Below are 16,756 nucleotides of genomic sequence, written 5' to 3' on the forward strand. Positions count from 1 at the left end.
GATGTTTAGTGTGGCTGATACTATGATAATGGGTTGATGCTGCCCAAGTGGACCAGCATGTTAAAACCATAATGTGTGTGTGTGTGTGTGTGGGTTGTTTTCAGTCTGTCTGTCCGTCTGTTGGGGGGAGATTAACCTGATGATCTCACACTGTGGGGTGATGCAGTCTTACGGCAGGTGAGTCATCAGGCGATGCGGTGGGCTTCTTACGGGAAACAAACAGACACAAGCTCAGATCATCTCCCCTGCAGCTTTTATCTGCTGCTGTACTTACTGCTGCATCATCTCCCTGGTCTCCCCCCTCCTCTCCCCCACCGTCTCTGCCTCCACCTCATCTCGCAGCCCCGTCTCACTTTCCTCCCTCGCCCTTCTCTTCTCTTTTTACATCACGGCCCATCTCTTCTTCTTGAGTATCATTTTACACTGACACAATAAATTACATTTATACACATTAAAGGAAAGGTTTGACTTTTTCCAGAACTACACTAGTTGCTTTCTTGTTGAGTGTTAAGTGAGAAGATCGATGCCTCTCCCCACAAAATCTGTGTGCTTATTATGAAGCTGTAGCCAGCAGGCAGTTAGCTTAGCATAAAGGCTTTAAAAGGGTGGTAGGGAAACAAACATTTTTAGAGGGAGGTTATGTATTGGACTTTTATGGACTATATAGTTGTCAAATATATACCAGTTTGAAAAAGTCTGACACAAAGCCATGTTAAACCGACTTAAAGCTACTACAAGGAACTTTCATATTGTGTTGATTTTGGCGACACCTGTGGACAAAAGTTGTAGTGTTTCTAAGCACCGGAGGCCCTTTAGAAAACCTCTCATTTTACTGCAGCAGGGTCTGACAGTCTGCCTCGCTCAGTCCTGGTTCTGGTTCTCCCGTCCCTTCCCTCCAGCGGGTCCAGAAAATACAACCTTGGTCTCCAGCAGCGCGGTATTGGCTAGCAGCGAGTGGTGGAGTAGCGAGGTGAAACTCTGGTCTTGGTCGGAAGGAGGAGACGCTGCTTCCGGGTTCTCCCCTTTCCGATGGAGCTCCGACTGCAGGTCATAGCTGGCCGGATCTGGGTCTCTCTGTGGTGGACTGGTCTCTGCTGGATCTGGGTCTGTCCACGGTGGACTGGTCTCTGCTGAAGGCCCCACTGGAGTCTGAGCTGACGGAGTTTCTGGTGAACCTGCATGATTTTCCCAGAATTTGACCTGGTGGCAACGATAAGAAACATTAAGAATAACTATATAGAAATAGACAATTTTCTCCTTGATGGTCTTGTTTCCTTTTGTTTGTCATATAAAGGATCAGGATTAAATTGAGGCTGTTTCATAACCTGGTAAAAGTTCAAATGAGTTATAACGTTTTAATTAGTGATCTTTAAAGGTTTCCAGCTGTTTCCAGTCATGCTTTATAGTTATGCTAAGCTAAGCTAACTGGCTATTTTCTCCAGCCTTATATAGTTACCGTAAACATTTGAGAGAGGAATCGATCTTCTCATCTTACTCTAATGTGTATTTCCCAAAATGTAGAACAATTACTTAAACACCAAACACTAACAGATAAGTTAATGAAGCTCCGTTTCATTTTTTGTCTTCATCGATTCAGTCCGTCTGTCTTCATTTCATTTCTCCTTTCTTTGTCCTCTGCCTCTTTTCCTGCAGCTTTTCTATGTCACCCTGCCGTCTATTTGCATTTCTACCGCTGCTTGTATTTTATGTCCCCCACCACACAGCAGCACACAACAGAGCCGCACAGACCGCTGGTTTGTTTTTTTTAATTAAGTAAATGGACTTTAGTCTGCCGGACCAGACGGAGAAATCACTCTCTGGACTCCAGCGCTGTCATAACGACTTCTTAAATTAATGACTTCGACTAAATGTTATTAAAATCTATGCCGTGCTGTTGTGGTTTTGGGTTTCTTGTGTTTTTTTATTTGATTTTGCTCTGACAAGGTGAACACTCCACAGTTTCTCCACAGATGCTCATATTTAAAGGGGAATTCACCCACGCAGGCCTCACCTGGTCCCGACAGGCTGCAGTCTGACTCTCCCACACCCACAGAAGGTGAGGCCCGGCTGGGTGTAGCAGACGTGGCACTGCCCATCTTTCCAGGGAGGATCCCGTCAGACACAATAACAAACACGCGCTCAGACAGAAGGGTATTATCAGCTGTTATTATTAGAGATAATTATGACAGATAATTATATCTATTAGCCATGTTGCGTCTTTTCAGCCACTCCAGTGTCAATATTATTTCAATTTCAGTCCTGAGAGCGCTGGACCTCATGGGAAAATACTGTGGGTCGGGGTAAAGAGGGGGTGTGAGGGGACCACGACGTCAGCGAGGGGTATGGATTTGATTTTGTTATGTCATAAAGCTCTAAGGAATACTTAATTAAAAACATGATGTTTGTATTTGTATGGCAGTTTTAAGGTATTCTAGAGAGCTTTTGAACAAAAAAGAAGAAAAAAAGTTCAAATTTGGGATAAAAAACCATTAACAAGTAGATTAAAAAAACCCAATAATTGGAATATTTTTTAATGTCATAAAGAAAAATGACCGGATTCTCTCCCAATTACATCCGTCTGTCCCTCTTGACACATGTCAAGATTCACAGGAAGAATAATTATTATGAATTATTATTCAGAAAGAATAAATAACTTCAGAGTCTGAAAGATGTTTTATTTTGAAAAATGACCGTATTCTCCCACCCAATTACATCCGCCTGTGTGCTTGTCTCGGTAACGTGATACGTTACCTCAAAAATTAAGCCCACAAGCTAGCGAAAGTGAAGTAGAATGTCGTATCATTTTATTTCGTCGTGTTTATCCGCCACACCTTGAAGGCCGGTCCGTGATAATATTGTCTTACAAGAAAGAAAAGGTTGGGGGGCCGCTGTTCTAGAGAACTTTTGACAACAGTAATTGGAATTAAAACTGTTTAAGCAAGTAAAGCCATCATATGTGCCCGTCTATATTCACTTTAATCAATTGTAGCGTGAAATAAAATCACATCTGTGTTTTTTCTTTATTACTAAAGACACACAGTCACACAACGCTCCCCGTTTCCTTGTCGTACACGAGCGTTTCTGACTTTTGAGGGCCTGTTTCTCTCACAGAAGGGCTTTTGTGTGCTGCAGGTGTTGAAGTATATGAGGCTGCACTAAGGAGGGATTTTTATTCCTACGGGCCCCCTGAGGCCCCGGGGCCTGGTCCGAGAGAAAGACCAGAAGCTGTTTCAACTTCCTCTGCTGTTGTTTTGTATGGAACACAACTTCAAACACTGTACGTCAGAGCGCACAGCCCACCGCAGCCACACACACACACACACACACACACACACACACACACACACACACACACACACATACTGTAAAAATAATGTTATCAGTCCAATGTGTCTTTAACTTTTTTATTGTGCGTTTTATCTATTTTTTGGCGAAGGGGAACACTCAAAATACGAGTGTAAGGAGGTGGAGAGAGATTCAGTAACCTTAACTCTCTATATAGAATGATTTAAGAAGTGCTGCAGTATCCACACAATATTATTAAATGTGAATAATCTACATGATACCAATCTTTCATTTTTTTAAATATGGTATATCGTGACACTTTTAATGTTGCAGTGTCTCATCTCCCAGTGTGGAAGAAGTCTAACTTTTATTAATAAAAAAAAGTAAAAATGATATAAAATACTCTATTACAAGTAAAAGCCCTATAATCAAATACTTATATACAACACATAAGTTTCATAAAAGTAAAGAATGTTACCTTTCAGAGTGTTTTATAATTATAAATAATATTATTGTTTTATAATGTTTCAGCAGTATTTTAATAAAGTTACATTTTACTCGTTTTTGTTGGGTAGTTTAATCTGTAATAATATCTTATTTAACGAGATGATCATAATGTTTTGTGTATAAGAATTTAATATGTAAAGCAACAAGTAAAGATAACTGAAATTAATGAAGCATGATTCATATTTTCCTAAGTTTTCTCTTTTTTAAGTAAGTAAAGTACTATCTCAACTATCTCCAATTGTTCTCAAGTACAGTATCTAGTGGTATTAAAACTGCATTTCTCTGTGTAATTACTTTTGTGAGGCCATTTCTCTTAATCACTCCCAGGGGAAGATTCAAAATAATGTTTTCCGTTTCAGCAGCATTGTTTAGAATGAATTTTCCTTAAAAAGAACACACCACAAACAACAGTTTAGTCTTAAACAATTTACTGAGGTATCTTAAAAAAACATTTCTTACTTTATTCTATTCTGAAGATACAGAAACATTAGAATGACACTTTCTTGAAGGACACAGTCCCTGAAGAAAACAATCTGTGCTATATATAATGTAGCACAGATTGTTCAGGCTCAGATTTATGATACGCAATACAGTATGTAATATTAGACTATAGCACCAAATGGAGTCCAGCGAACAGGTAGAGCAGCAGCGGAGCTCCCGGTATGGATTGTGTTAGCGTCGCTGAAGCCCCCGGAGCCTCCTGACCTTTCCTGTTATGGAAACGTACCGCTGGCTGTTCCAGGCCGAACGCCACACGCTGTTCGTTTGAATGGCCACACAGGCCTCCTTCTGCTGCCCGCCTCTTTCCTGAGGACTGCTTTCTTTTACTGTTGGAGCTGCTTTGTGAACGCACATTTGTGGAGCATTGTTCAACAGAATGGGCACAACGTGTTCCCTTTTTTTTTTTTAATTGTTGTTCTCTGTCTTTATTTTGGCAACCTTTTACTCGACTGTGCGGTTCTCTGAACTCCTCATAATAACGGATAAATAATCTCTGCTCAGCCAAGGGGGGGAAAAAAAGTTGGCATTGTACGTTTGTGCAAAGCAGGGAAACGATGAATGTCACGTTTCTGAACCACAAGCATGTTTCATAAATATGTTTAATATCAGCCTTTTATCACAGTTGCAAATGTCATGTTGTTAATAATTGGAAAGTACATGGTTATGGTGAGAAAAATAAACAACAACAGCTCTTCATTGACCTTACATAAGTGTGAAGTCAACGTTTACTTTTGGTTTCACACGGGACACAAACAGTGGTCTCCTAGGTGAAAGTCTTTGTTTCATATCAGCCTCATATCAAATGTTCAATGCCAAGTGGTTAACGTTGGGAAATGGTTTGTCAGGTTTATATCAAGGTTGGAATATAGATCATGGTTTGTGTTTAAATAATAATGTGACAGTTTAAAGTAACAACTTAACTTGCTTAAATACATAGCAACTGACCTTAATGGACTTTCTTACATAACAAGCTTCTAAACGTTATGTGACAAGCATAAAGTCAAAGTTTATTTTTGTTTTCACAAGGCCACGAACAGTGTTCTCCTGGGTGAAAATCCTTTGTTTGTATGACTCCTCCATACTGGCCTAGTGGACCTTCTCACTTGGGATGTACTGAGTTTTTCAGCTCCAATAAGAATCCTGGGCTTTTATAAGTCAACATCAGACTTGACAAAAACTTTGCTTTCCTAACTTTGTTAAACAAATTGTAATGAATAAATACATCGCTATAAATTATTAATTTTTTTAAGATTTTTCAACTATTATTTATTGTTACAATAATGAATTGTACACCATAAAATCTGTGAATATTAACAGAAATTACAATTCAAGTGTAAACCTTTTTAATGCAGAAACAAATTGGTAAAAAAAAAAAAAAAAACAGTCACTGTTACGCTTTCCAGCCTTTTCAGTCAGTTTTGACCAGATATTGTGAAATCAGTATCAGTGCATCTCTATTTCTAACTTGTTAAACTCATTATTATTATTATTATAAGTAACTTTCACTAGCGGTCGCTTTCTATACTAGAAACAAAACAACATATCCAGGGTTTGCAGAAACTTACAATACCAACATTTTACTCCTTGTGACTGGGCTTGTCTGCTTCTATATATATATGTGTGTGTGTGTGTGTGTTGGATGTAAAAGAGTTGATTCGTGATTCCCAACCAAAAGTAAATACAAGGACGTAGAGAGTCCACTTGTTTAACTTCATGCTGCACGCCTCCTCTCTCTCTCTCTCTCTCTCTCTCTCTCCTGTCCGTCACTGTGATTAGAGGCTAAACTGGGCCAAATGAAGTGACATGTTTTGCTTTGCAAAGAAAACAGAGCTGCGTTAATGCTCGCGTGTGGACTTGTGTGAGCGTCGGAGGAGCCGGGGTTCGTTCTGCACACCCGGCGGGTCAGCAGTGATGCAGCGCCGCGCTCCGTCCGCACATCATCTGGACTTTCCACATGTGATGTGATTAGAAAGCAATTTGCTCTTTGACGAATCTGATCCTAGAAAAACACCTGCTTTATTAAAACAAAACAAATTACCCCATTTAGGCCCGAAGACACAGAGCTGCACGGTTTAGCGGCTTGAATACATCACATGGACGGATTATTATAAACAAATGGGGGTTTTGAGGAGTTAATCGAGAGGGCGGCCAACATGATCCTTATCGTGACGTATGGCGGCACTCCACCAAAATCTCCAGTATTTTCGTTTGACCTGCAACCTGAACTGAAAAGCTTAACAGAACACAGCTGAACATGACTGACGTATTGTGATTGCTGAGCAAGGGATCCACTTGGTATGTTCCAGAAAGCAGTAAAGGATTTATGTTGCACTAAACTGTGTGGCCTCCTAATCAATTTTCATTTAAGGAACTTTTTAAGTTTCATTTAGTTTCATTCTGTTAAGCACAGATCTTAAATATTGAGTTTCACAAAAGCTTTATGCTAGTATTGTGGCTCTATATTTCACATTGTTTAGAAATGAAAGAGATCGCATCCAAGAGAATTACACTCTGCTGGGTTACATAAAAAACACACGCAACCTTGTAAAATAAATAATCATGGATTGATGTGGCTGAAGTGTCAGAGAAATTGGAAGATCTAGAGCAGTTTTTCCAACACGCTCTGTATAAATGGGAGATTTTAAAGACAACAATTTTGGGCTATGAGGTTTGACCACAAGAAAGCCCCTCGAAGCAACTGGGGGGGGAGTGGATTATACAGTGTGGCGTAAACAAAGATCAATGCTGGTAAAAATAGATTTAACAAACACTTGCCAATAGGAATTTGCATTAAATTTGACTTGAAATACCACAGAAATGGCATGCGGCTTAGCTCTGCTTAGGCTTGTGAAGCGTCTCCATTGTGACGCCGTTTGTCCCCCTGCGAGCCCGCAGAGAAACGCTAATCGCCTTGCCAGCGCTTGTGGGACGTTAGCTTAGCGTAGCATAGCGTGCCTTAGTATTAAAACAGCCAGCTGTATAAGCCCCAGATTGTTTATGATTTGTCAGAGAAACCAAGCACGCCATGATAATCGCTAAGCTGCTGGGATGCCCTTTCAGTTTTGGGGTATTTTGTTCAGTTTTGGATGCTTCTGCTGCACAATGAGGCCTTTTTTCATACGATTGTTTCAACAGTAAATCACAGCTGAATGCTTGTTCTACTCAGAAATCTGTATGCAATTTCCCCTCATGGGCTTTAACAGAAATCTATGTTAGGATCTGTAATTTTTCAGACAGCAACCAGAAGGTCTTCCAAGCATGACTGTGGTCTTCTGTGGAAACCAAAGAGCCGGCGGTGTTATCTCCCCTCTCCACACCGTTTCTCTCCATCGGGCAGGGTTCCCCCCTTTCTGTCTATCTTTATCTTCTGATGAAGTCTGTAAGCTGTGTAAAAAGAAGAACAACATACACAGCATTTTCTTGTTCCTCACTGTTTTTCACTTCCATATGCAAAATCAGAGACATTGTTCTCGGTTTTGAACGCTTCGCTGGACATTTGCTTTCTGTCTGGCTCCTCTCGGTGTTTCTCTTATATTCACTCTCTCTTCCGCGAACCTGCTGTTACTTTATTTAGCTTTAGATGTCCCCTCTGCCCACGAAATCACTGTTCTGTTGGTTCTGCTGTTTTGTTGGACGTCATGACATCGTTGAATCAGTAATAATAATAAGTGTAGTAAAGAAAATGTTCGTACATTTTAAAATTGAAATGCATCAATCTGGTACACTTTCATAGCAAAAGAGTCTACATCTCAAAACTTGTGCTCTTATAAACAATTTTGTGCTCTTCTTCTAGCAGTAGTGTGAGAATGTAACTTAGTACATTTGGCTACTCAAGTACTGTATTAAAGTACATCCATTTTATGTAACATCGTACTCCCACTGTGCACCGCTGTGGTGGATATGCAACCCAAGAAGGTCAGCCAGGCCACTTGTGGGAAGTGTGAAAACATTTTCGGGATCATCATGAAACTGTGGCAGGACAAAATAGACTTTGGCAGGCCGCCGCTGCTGAGTAAATTAATGGGAAATGTCGCTGCCGTATTTATACCAAGAAGCAGTTATTTTGAGTGTTGATGGAGCAGCTAAAATGTCATTATAGCCTAGCGCTGACTGATTCGAACTCTTTTCAGAAAACAAGAATTAAAAAAGTTATTCGCTTATCGTCTAGTGGACAAAGCATGACTTTAGACCTTTAACAATTCTGCATCATGGTGCAGTTATATGATACCACAGCGTTTGGTTTTCCAACGTATTTGGTACTTCTACAACATGCACCAAGCAGCAATAATGGTTATATTGGCCATGGTTGATGAAATATTGTTGTTATATACATGGAGATAAACCTCCTTGTGTCATGCATAAACACAAATGATCACCGCATTCAAACCTTTGAGGGTAACACAGGCGAAAATTAGCTTGGGCTAAAAAAAGGTAAACATAATCTGACCAAATTTCCTTTAATGATGATCAGCAGCGTTTTTGTCTCACCGATTTCAAATTACAGCAGACCAAATATAGTTCACATCTGCTGCCAACGGTCATGTCTTAATGTCTGTTAAGAATATCAGTCGTATATATCAGTGTGTGACACAGTTTGTTTATGAGTTTAATTTAGCAACCGCACAGGATTAACTGAAAAACGACCCGCGGTGTTTAACGGCTATACAAGGGTTTATAGCAGGTGATAGTCAGGACTGCTCCCTCAAAAAACTTGTTTTTTCAAGTATTTATTAGCTTCACGGTGACAACTCCAGGCCAACGGTAATCAGGGATTTGTTTTTCTTAAAGAGACGGCCTACTTACGCCAAGAACACAAAAGTCTAAATCTGTTCTTTCAGTGCTTCTCACCGTTGCAGACAGACAGACAGACAAGATTCCAGCACTGGTGCCAGCCACAACAACGTCTGTGTGTGTGTGTGTGTGTGTGTGTGTGTGTGTGTGTGTGTGTGTGTGTGTGTGTGTGTGTGTGTGTGTGTGTGAGTGTCAGCATGTGTGCCTTTTTGGACGAGAGATGGAGGGTGTTAGTGAGTTCAGAGGAGGAGAGCCGTTGGTTGAAAGAAAAGAGAGATGAAGCAGATGCTATTTCTCAGTTGGGGCAACGTTAACCCGGGCGGTGCCAAGTGGCAGCAGCCGTTGGCACGGGACTAACAAGTGTGTGTGTGTGTGTGTGTGTGTGTGTGTGTGTGTGTGTGGTGTGTGTGTGTGGGTGTAATTGCAAATGGGGGGCTTGTCTTGCATTAGCTGTGCCCTTATAAAGAAGGGAGCAGGATATACTGTTCTCATACTAAAATGCCATATTAAACAAACATCAAGCAGTGGGTGGTGAGACAGTTTGTGTGTGTGTGTGTGTGTGTGTGTGTGTGTGTGTGTGTGTGTGTGTGTGTGTGTGTGTGTGTGTGTGTGTGTCTTTCTCTGTGTGAGGCCTTTACAGGCTTTAGGAGCTGGAAGACCGCAGTCCTCTTGATGTAAAAATAGTCTGTATATACTCACAGTCTCTATACGCTCTGTGGAGACAGTGAAGAGATTCAAGCCCAATTACCTTCCGTGTGCACAAAAAGGAAAAGTCCATCTCAACCAAAACACGGGGTTCAGGAATGTCGACATTTCTGAACCAAAAAGACATTTCACGAGTGTGTTTCTTATTTATCACGCTTGCAGAAAATACACAATGACACATGGTTAACATTAGAAAAGATTCATTAAGTTTAGGTGAAAAAACTTCTTCTAAAAAACGTAACTTTAGGTATAATACATGAATCATGATTACTATTAAAATGATAACGCAACAATGTAATGTAACAATCTAACATAACAAGGAACAACGGAACGGAACAATGGAACGGAGCAAGCTACGTTAACTTATTAGTTACACACAGGACAAGAACACTGGTCTCCAGGGTGAAACTCCTTCGCTCACTGTACTATGTCACTTGCTCAGAAAAAATGCAGAAAACATCCACATTCAACGTATCCGAGTTTTGGAGAAACGTAAACTGCTGACATTTTTTGTTTTTGGAGCTTTTCATCTTGAGTGGACTGTCAGTACTCAAATGGAAGAACAGGAACAGCTGATGATGCAATGGTGGGTATTAGTTTTGCAGGATAATTTGTTAACGTTGTTTTAATACAGATGTATTAATCTGATTTTATGCTACACATGTGGCGAGTAGTTTTCCACAAAACAGCAAGACGCAGTCACAGAAGTCTGACTTCAGCCCGCTCTTAAACTTTCAGTGTACTTTGATGCGTATCATCGTCTGCAGCAACTAAAGATCAAATTGACCTGTACAAGAGGAAACCCTGTGTGCTGCTCCTTTTCCTCTTCCTCCTTCCTTTCCTCACTCCCTCATCCCCTCTCCTCTGTCTTTAAGGTCACAGATCAGCATGTGTGTGGCTCACTCCATCATCTCTGAGCAGCTGGTACAGGTTGACCCCGGCGGTATGGTCGCGCTCACACCAGCGTTAACACACACACACACACGCACAAACAAACTCACATACAGTTACACGGAGGTGCGCGCTCAGCAGACGTGTGCACGAGATGTTTGTTATGTCTGTCTGTGTGGTATTGTGCGAATCAGGCCCCATGCAGAGCGTCTGATACGCTTCCACTGTGTGTGTGTGAACCAAGTAGCTGCGTGGTTCACTGCTCTTTTTTTTTTTCTAAATTATTGGGTGGAAAAAGACTTAAAAAACCCCCAAACTACTGTTCCACAAATCTCCTGTTTTTAACCCACTCTCACGTACGGCCTGTTTTCAACCTAGCAGTGGTTTTACAGCATTACCGATCACTTTCCTGAGGACTTTAGGTTTTTTAGGAAGCAGTTGAAATTGGCAGAGGCTGCTCACAATTTTAAACCCTTGGTCTGACTTGGCAGCAAAGAGTGTTTGTGAGTCTTCGAGCGCTTTGACGTCACAGGTAAACTCTTACTGCCTGGTGTAAAAGCACATTTCAATGAGCTGTCCCTGGCTACAACACTACACTCTATTAACTTAACAAAAAAAAGCAAAGATGGAAATAGTATTGAATATTGCGCTCAAGAAAAGCTACAGTTTTTTACTCAAGTAAAGGTGAAAGTACTACAGAAAAAAGTCCTCACACATCTCATTGAAGGTATAAGTACCTCAGTGAACGCTGAAGTCACCGCTGGAGGCTCCACCATTAGCATGTTAGCATTTAGCATGTTAGCCAGACCCCAACTATCCAGGTCACGAACATCATGGCATGCTCACCGGGTGGAGCTATTAAATCCTTAAATGTTTTTATACGTATTTGTGATCCGGAGAAAACAAGTTTCCCTCAAAAAACAATTGACGCTGCAGTTTCGTTGTATGTGAAACTTAATTTTTAGGCGACGAGGCAGCAGTTTACACTCTGAAACCTTTCACACTTTTTTGTGGACAAATCTCACCTGTGCACCACAGTCTGCACTGCACTTGGAGACAAGTCAAGACAAAGTCATGCTTGGAAGCAAATCAAAAAATACTTTTTAGGTTGCACAGTTTAGTCAGCTTGCTGCTTTTAATGAGGCTGTGGTTGAGTCTGTGTGAGGGTGTTGAGTGAGAAAACAACCGAAAGTGTTGGTAAAACAAAAAATACAAATTCACAGCAGAGAAGAAGTAAACTTCACACTGGCTCTAAAATAAACCTGAGTAAACAGAAATGTTTCAGTGTGTAGATTCTGACCAGTGGGTGAGCGTACAGTTGTTTTCTGTGACTGGAACCATTTTCACTGTAATCTGTCAGAGAGAGAGACAATGTAAGAGAGATTGGCTGGTTCTTGACATTGTGGTGTGTATGCATGTGTGTGTGTGTGTGTGTGTGTGTGTGTGTGTGTGTGTGTGTGTGTGTGTGTGTGTGTGTGTAGGGTTCTTTGCAGATGGCTGGCCGTGAGCCAGAAGCAGGGATCTCTGGGAGCAGATCGAGGCATGATGTCATTACCAGCCAGACCAAGGAGCCGCAGTTATCTGTGACTTTGTGTCTTCGAAGGAGAGAGCCAAGCAGAAAACTGTGTGTTTGTGTGTGTGTTAATATTATATTTGAACGGTTTATGTCTGCATGCTTGTCTGGTTGTGTTACTGATGTTGTGGGAACATAAATCTGTCTCAATTGAGAGGACTCGTCCCCATAAGGTACATTATTACATTTATGGTAAAGACTTTGTTGAAGGTTATGCTGATGTTAAGGTTAGGTAAGAGTTAGGAGTAGACTGGTAGCGGTTATGGTTAGGGTATCTCTCCAGGAAATTCATAATTAAAATCATAAATAAATCATATTCCACTATTATTCCTTAGGAGATATTCTGAATTTGATATGGTTCATGTAGACATCATATTCCGTTTAGACATTCAGAATTAGGCTTTATTCTGAAAGGAGAATTTTCCAATTAAGACATGTGGGACATGCAGATATTATTCAGGTTTTAGGAGCATTCATATGTATACATGGACGTGTTTTTACGGCACTTTGCAACACAAGGCCTCTTTCCTTTTTACGCCCAGCTCTGTGCATTGACCCCCCCCAAAAAAAAACTAGCCACTAGTTTGCAAAGCTGGAGTAGAGAAGCATGTCCAAAAGAAAAGCACACATTTCTGGTCAGAAGGTAGAAACACACCTACTTTTAAGCATTATGAAGGACTTGGATAACAACAGGTTTTGGGATTTCGCCGACCTTTTTCAAGGAGGTGGTTGAACGAATGAAAGAGGAAGTCCTCAACCGGTGAACACTTTGAAAAAAAGAAGCAACGTGCTTGTTTCTTTTCCATATTTTAACGTCATAAACGACATGTAAGGGCATCGAAAACCTGTCAAACGCTGCCAAGGATTGGCGTCCACGTAGAATTCACCGGCCCTGGTGACGAGGATGAAGCATTTGGCTGTTTTACGGTTATTATTAATATGCTTAGGAATATTTTCATTAGCCATGATTGCGACCAGCTATTCTTTTTTGGAATAAGGGCAAAAAACTGAATATTTGGTGCCTGTAAACGTAGTCATTGTATTGTCATCTAGAATGATGGGAACATGACTGTGTGTGTGTGTGTGTGTGTGTGTGTGTGTGTGTGTGTGTGTGTGTGTGTGTGTGTGTGTGTGTGTGTGTGGTACAGGACATGGTTATTGTCAGTTATCTGTGCCTGGTGTTCATCAGTCACACTCCCCTTCATACTGTCCTCCCTCTGGTCTTCTGAAGATGACCCTGAGAGGTTCAAGTGTGTGTGAGCGTTTATGTCTCTCTCTCTCTCTCTCTCTCTCTCTCTCTCTCTCTCTGTCATTGAGCTGAAACATAAGACATAAGTCTCTTTTCTTTTTCAAGGTTTATGACTTACGAGAGGGACGGGTAGACGTCTGACAGGATGACATTGCTCAGTGACCACTTGAGCTTACAGCTGATGTGATTTGGAGGCCCGGCGGTTCTAATCCAATTGGTCTTTTTTATTTCATGGAAACGACAAAACCCACCGTGACAATTTCCCCCCTCTTTTTCTCTCGTTCACTTCAGACTTCTCTTGAGATGTTTCCATGTTATATTTGTTTATGCGGGGGGAGGCGAGGGGGGGGAGGCAGAGAGAGGAATCATTGAAGTGCTCGCCAGTGTTTATGTTTGTGTCTGGGTTTCCCCGCTCTCTCTTTTTCCCCCCTCGTACCCACAACAGCAAGAACCTCCAGTTTCTTCAACCTCTCTCTCCCTACCTGTCTCACCCTCCCTCCCTCCCTCACTACAATTTCAAGTCGGCCCAAAGCGAACCTGTCCTCCCTCCCTCCTGTCTTTACACCTGCCAACCTTTACTCTCCCGCCTGTGTTTGTGCTCCAGTCTGGCCTCTTGGCGTGGTCCGTCTGGACGCTGAGGAGAAGGAAAACCCGTCAGTTTGGAACCGAGCCGGGGAAGAAAGAGCGCCTGTGGTGCAGCACTAAGCTTCGGGGTTTTCCATCGGAACGCCGAAAAACCCAGACGTCTGAGAAAGCTTTATCAGGAAGGAGTTTTGCTCCAAATGCACACACCGTGCAACAACACGCAGAATATTAACTGGTGGAGGAGTGTGTGGATTCAACCCCCTCTGTAGTGGAAATGTTAACAGCCTGGTTGACTCACGCTAACTCTCTTCTTTATTTCTCTTTCTCTCTGTTTGTCTGTGCATTTGTGTGTGTGTGTGTGTGTGATTTGTAAAGAAAATTGAATAGTCACTTCAGGTTTCACATGTCAGCAGGGTGCTCTGTTGTCAGATGGTAAGTTTCAGGTAACGACCCAGCCGTCTCCCCGCCCCCCCCGTCTGCATCTCTTTCTAACCAAACACATTAGCGCTGCTCTCCCCTTGGAATATGGGGTTCACCCCGCATTGCCTTGAACGCGTTTCAACTCATTTTAGAAGTTCAGAAGGTCCCCGAGGCCAAAAGACTGACACATGCAACACAACTAACACTGGGAGACATGCAAAACCTCCACCACCCAACTCCGCAGGAAAGAACACGTGTGAAAAAACATCATGCAATATATACAAAATGTAAATAAACGGTAGGACTTACACATATCGTACATTTCTAGATTCTCTGCAATATCAAGGTAATAAAAATATTCTAATTGCTGCACCCGCTTGAAGCTTTTTCCGGATGTACGTGTTTACCACAAGAACATTAGGCAGTGTAATTTCCAAATCTACTTGAGAAAATGTTGCAAGTTAGCGCCCACGCATTAATTTCCCTGAAGACAAACAAACAGTTAAAATGGCTGATTGATAACCACGAGGGCCACCAAGCAGCTCGGGTTCATTGTTACTGGAAGCTAAAGGGGCAAATATGTATTTTCAGTATGACTCATCATATTCAAACTGCCATCCCAACCCTCAGTGGTTTTGTTTACATGGTGTATTTATATATTTATTTCTTCAACGTGAAATTGATCATCAAGAAAATAGGTTTATCTGAACCAAGTTTAGTTGCTCAAATAGTTTCCCCACTGCATCTATAATCTATAATTAATCATAGATAATCTGTGCAATATTAACAATCATTCAATCATTATAATATTTCAATTATTGTGGATTTTACTGTTTGTTATTGCTTATTTATAATAGTTGTTTTTATTGCATTTTATTTGTATCTTGTCTTTCTTTTACTATGTCTCTTGTGTGCACTTTACCCTATGCTGCTGTAATCCTGCAAATTTCCCCGCTGCAGGACTAATAAAGGATTATCTTATTTTATCTTATCTTATATAATATTTTAGTTATTGTTGTTTTTAAAGTTTTTTTACCTATTTATTATACTTTACTGTGTGATTACTTATTTATTGTACGTGTTTTTTATCTTGTTTCTTTCTTATTTGTTTGTTTGCACTATCTACTATGCTGCTGTAAAAAATATCAGGCATGTAACAACACACCCACTAACAAAGGGTGGTTACTGGTTTACCTGAGTTTACAGGAATTGTTTTTCCCATTAAGACTTTTTTATTTCCTATAACCCTCTAGCTCTGTCTCACTGGGATTTTTGCTGTAGTTTACTGCTGATAAAGTGTAAACATGAGCAGAAACCTTTGACCTTTGGGGTTGCACTTTCTGTCCACCTCTGCACCAGCTGCGGAGCTCTGAGTCCCCGCCGTGCTGCCACATCTGCTGAAGCACCATCTTCGGATCACCCTGAGAGGGATTCCCAGCTAGCTCACGGTTAGTTAACCTCCACCCCATCGCTGTCGCCTCCCACCTCCCCTGTGGTTTCTCCTGCCTACACTGTGGTGAACCTGTCAGTGCTCATGAGTCAGTGGAGCGACACGCTGCGGTGAGTTGATCTTTATGGCGCCCCTGTTAAGGATCCATATGAAGAAGACCCCAATGATGTCGCACTCGTAACCACAAAGGGACCCACTTTAATGCAAAATGAGTTTGTGCCCTTTCTCATTTATGCAGAAATGAAACAAACTGGAAGGACAGTTTAGTCTGTTTATAACATATTTAGCAAGCCAACAGTTTAGCCAAATTATTTATATGGAAATAAAAATAAAAGATAAAATTGTGACTATGATACGCAGGTCAAAATTGAAACCAAAAGGTGTTCTGTAAACTGTAATACACTTTTTTAACGAACAGTTTGGATAATAATTTTACCATTTGCATGTGTTTTTTCATCCAAATAATTATATTTAACCAGGTGGTTTCCTTGACAAGAAAGACTACTGCCATGCTAGCAGCTCTGTGAGGCTGTACTTTGAGCTAAATGTTAATGTCAGTATGCTAACATGCACACAATGACAATTTTAGCCTGCAAAAGTGCACCATCTTAGTTTAGCTTGTTAGCATGCTTACGTTTGCTAATTAGCACTAAACACAAAGTGTGGCTGATGGGAATGTCGTTATTTTTGCAGGTATGGTCATAAACAAAAAGCATTGGACAAATGTAACATTTGACCTCATGATGGTTCTATATGGAAAGTTAAGGGAACACAGAAGCTGTTGCAGTTCATCCTGAAT

Source organism: Anoplopoma fimbria, chromosome 8, assembly GCF_027596085.1.
Source record: "Anoplopoma fimbria isolate UVic2021 breed Golden Eagle Sablefish chromosome 8, Afim_UVic_2022, whole genome shotgun sequence".
Taxonomy (NCBI): Eukaryota; Metazoa; Chordata; class Actinopteri; order Perciformes; family Anoplopomatidae; genus Anoplopoma; species Anoplopoma fimbria.